This window comes from Sinocyclocheilus grahami, unplaced genomic scaffold (assembly GCF_001515645.1).
Source record: "Sinocyclocheilus grahami isolate Dianchi unplaced genomic scaffold, SAMN03320097.WGS_v1.1 scaffold102.1, whole genome shotgun sequence".
NCBI lineage: Eukaryota > Metazoa > Chordata > Actinopteri > Cypriniformes > Cyprinidae > Sinocyclocheilus > Sinocyclocheilus grahami.
In genome coordinates this window covers 477663-481563 of record NW_015505281.1, presented here as the reverse complement: position 1 = coordinate 481563, position 3901 = coordinate 477663, and the positions used below count along the sequence as shown (strand labels likewise).

Below are 3901 nucleotides of genomic sequence, written 5' to 3'. Positions count from 1 at the left end.
CTAACCTCGGTCAGGTGGAGAGATGGTGGTTACAGGGGAATTAGGAAGGGGAAGATAAGGGCAGATGTAAGACCCTCAAAGGAAATGAGTAGATACTGAGGTATCACTCTGATCCGGACAAAAGCGCTGACGCCCTGTCTGGATCACATCCCTTAGGTCTTTTACCTACCTTCCTTTGACCCACGATTTTTCCTACCCTACTCACTAGCCTTCTGTGCCCGTCTCTGATCCTCAAACCTAGACGGGCCAGGACCCCTGGGTTGTTCGGGCTCAGACCTGGACCTTCGTGAAGGCCGCTGAGCGCGCCTTTGCCTCGCTGAACTTCTCGACCACCGTCTCAACGGAGGTACCAAAAATACGGAAGGATGAAATATGGATGAAACTGGCGCATCGAGAAGAAAGCCCTTCTCTTTTCTCCCGATATCAGCTAGGTTCACCCACAGATGTTTCTCCGTCACTACCATGGCCGCCATGGACCTGCCGCTATCAGAGGTGGCCTGCTTAGTAGCACGGAGAGCGAGATCCGTGGTGCGGCGCACTCAGCTACCTCATCAGGAGAAAGGCCCTCGCCTTTATCCAGGTCTTTCAGCAGGTCAGCCTGATATGCTTGGAACATTACCATCGTGTGCAATGAAGCGACAGCCCGACCTGCTGCTGCTGCGTATGCCCTGGCATCCGAGCGAGATGTCAAGGAGGGAGTCTTAAGAGAGGACGTCTCACCCAGAGAGAGATAGCTGGCCACCGTCTCTCTATAGGGGCATCTTCTCATGACAGCTTTCGTGCATCGCCTCACTGTTGGCATAACTCGTATGCTGGAATCGATCAATGCGTGATCATGAGGAGAGGAGAAACGGCCTCTTCCATTCCTTTTCAATCTCTGTATGGAAAACAGGAAGAAAGGAAGGCTCACCTGAGCTGGAGGGTTATGGCCAGAAAAATAACGTTCATCGAGATGACCTCGTGACATCCCTTTCTTCACCCGTTTCACGGCAAGTAAAGCCTCACGGTGGCGCGATCCATAACTTTCAAAAGCTCATCATACGCAAGCAGATGGCTGCCCCTCTTTCCTCGAAAAAAGAGACAAGTTTTCATTGGAAAAACACTCTCAGTGCACGCCGATTGCCCCCTCGGAGACATTGCGTGCGTGGTCTTCGCCCAAACAAATGACACATAGATCGTGTGTGTCATCAGATGTTAAACAACGACAACACGGATGCACACATCCTCTAAACGCTTTGCTAGTGCTCGCCATAATGATATGAATAGAGATCGCTCTTACCACAGAAATGCACGCTTCAAACAAAACAGTCAATGAAGACGAAGAAGAGGATGATGTGTTCTCCCAGCGCCTATTTATACTATAGTCGCACCGGTAGTGACATCATGGCTGTCGCTGGCCAACGTGTTGTTGGGGTTTTTTCAATGTATGCTTCAGACAACTTTTATTTTGGGCTTTAAATATGTTCAAAAACAAAAGTATGATTGTCGGTTGTTAAATTTTATTTTGGGTAAAGCCAAAATGGGCATTTACATTAGCAGAAGAGATACAATTTAGCAAAAAAAAAAAGTAAATATAATGTTGAAAAGGTGTTTACAGCTATGATCAAATCAAGTCTTTTAATTGATTTTCGTTTTTACAAAGCTATGGACTCTTTAAATATTTTTGAAAGAATATGGTGCCATAGAAGAGCTTTGTGTTCTGTTATTAAAAATGAATTTCATGTTGCACTATTTTTATAAAATGGTTTAAAAAATTTAAAGAAAATGATTTTATGCGAGTAATCTTTTTGTTAAATAAAGTTGCTAGAAAAATTCTAAATTGTCTCTCTCTCTCTCTCTCTCTATATATATATATATATATATATATAATGTATAAATATATATAGACACATTATGTACTTTGGAATTGTTTGAACTGGTTGTATTGTTTTGTTTTTTTGTTTTTTTTTGTTTTAAAGCAATAAAGAGGTTTTGGACCCTCTCTCTCGCTCGCTCTCTGTCTGTCTGTCTTTCTTCTAAACACCGATCTGATCAGAGCGCGTCGCTGCGTTCTGTCTTGTCGTGGGCGCGCGGATTCTCCAGAGGCAGAGAGAGGAGGGCTGAGGCGAGAAATGGTGGAATGTGGGGGAGCTTTTACTCGCCTTGTGGTATGATGACTCAAAGCACCAGGTTCTTTTAGGTCATTCCGTCTAAACATCAACCTAAACATAGCACTGCTGTTTGTACAGCAAAGCCTGCCAGACATCACTTGTTGTCAACATCGCTAGTTGTCACATTTTTTTAATCAAGTACATATTTGTCAGGGTATATTTATTTCTGTGTAGTCACATACCTTGAAGTCGTGGCTACAAAAGGTAGGCAGGTGTTTAAGACCGCCTTAGACGAACATTAGACGAAAGAGACATTATAATTGAATCGAATTCCTGTTTTTAATTGAATTTGCATGAGCTCAGGTCATCATCGTTTCAAGTCATCATTAACCGTCATTCGTAGTCACATTGCAATACACCGTGAAAATCCATAGTCTGGTCACTTCTGCCCAGAGACAGCGTGAGCTGGCGGCTCGGATGTGTGAGATGTGTACTAATGTCTGACTGGAAAGAGAGAGAGCCAAATACACTGCCCAGAGTTTATAGCTTCCAATGGATATCTAATAGCCCCAGTGGACGTTAATAGATACAGTATCAGAACTGTTGGCGGTCTGATGTAACTTCCCGCCTGGCCTTGATTAATTAAGGAGTTTTATTGGTTCCTGTGAGGTACCGTTATTCGTTTGAAACTTGGCATCAAAAGGCCTGCAACAGAACTCGACCCACAAACCGTATTAGGAATGTGCGGTATTTTAGTTTGCTTTTTATATCTTTGATTTGTTATGGCTCTTTGGATGTCTTAAACTAATAATGTCTGCGTTTGGTGAATGATCGGCGCCCCGTGGCTCAAAATCACTTTCTCGAACCATCATCTTTACCGTTAGCATCCCTAACTCTATATATGTATTTTTAAAAAAGAAAGGGAATTTTCAGCTTATTGTTTTATACTTTCTTTTATCTCTATTTTAGCCTGTTTTTTTCTTGTAACGTTGTATTGCAGCATTTCTCATGTTGCATCCTTAGGATGAATCTCTTTGTTGCGTTTGCCTCGTTTTTTATATTCCTCTGGTTTGCTGTTGATTATCAATTGGAAAAATATGGCTAAATTGCACGTAGTGTATGTGTGCACTTTTTTCATGTTCACAGGTACAGAATAGGAAAGTGGCATTATGTTGGTGGGCTGGCTTGCATCAGAACGTTTATCACTGCACCCGTGTTGTACATAAAAATTAACGAGTGGATGAGCCCTATGTTAAAAGCAAAAGAGGAGAGAGAGAGTGAGAGTGGAAGGAAATGTGTGGGGTAGGCAAAGCAGTCAGAGATGCTCCATTTGTAATCGGTGACAATTTAATCTGTCAGTTTGGGGGACAGTAGGAAGAGCGAGTGAATGCAGACGGCTAACTATAAAGGCTGTCAGCAGTATCTAATGCATAGACAGTGAGAAGTGAGATATGGCTTTCTGAAATGAAAGGCGAGAACGACATTGCAAATCAAATGTATATGTTCAAAAGTCAAATATGTTGTTGTGATAAAATATAATTCGTCGTTCGTATGTAGGTGAAATGTCATTTAATGTGAGCAATTTTCTGTACAGAATCCCATCTAGTCACCTCAGCTGTGCGCTGAGAAGAGGAGACAATGAAAAAAGGGCGGTGGCACTGTCTCTGTGATTGAATGCAGCCTTGTTTTAAATCGATATTAATGAGAATGTTTTGAAAACAAGACGAATGCTGTAAAAGACGAGAGAAAGCGATCATTTTCTTACTATACTTGTGTTTTTTTATTCTTCGTGGCGCATCTGGTTGTTAATA

At 42.3% G+C, this 3901-nt stretch overlaps 1 long non-coding RNA gene across 2 annotated transcripts in view; it reads right to left on the bottom strand.

Moving 5' to 3' along the window:
• The window catches only part of LOC107588308 (uncharacterized), a 5686-nt gene extending 4374 nt beyond the window's left edge, over positions 1–1312 (bottom strand). Inside the window, exon 1 of one of the 2 annotated variants that reach the window (XR_001609564.1) lies at positions 1280–1312. This is a non-coding gene — a long non-coding RNA (uncharacterized lncRNA). The remainder of the gene's footprint in view (positions 1–1279) is intronic. The other variant, XR_001609563.1, reaches the window with a different exon arrangement.
• Positions 1313–3901: the final 2589 nt, after the last annotated feature.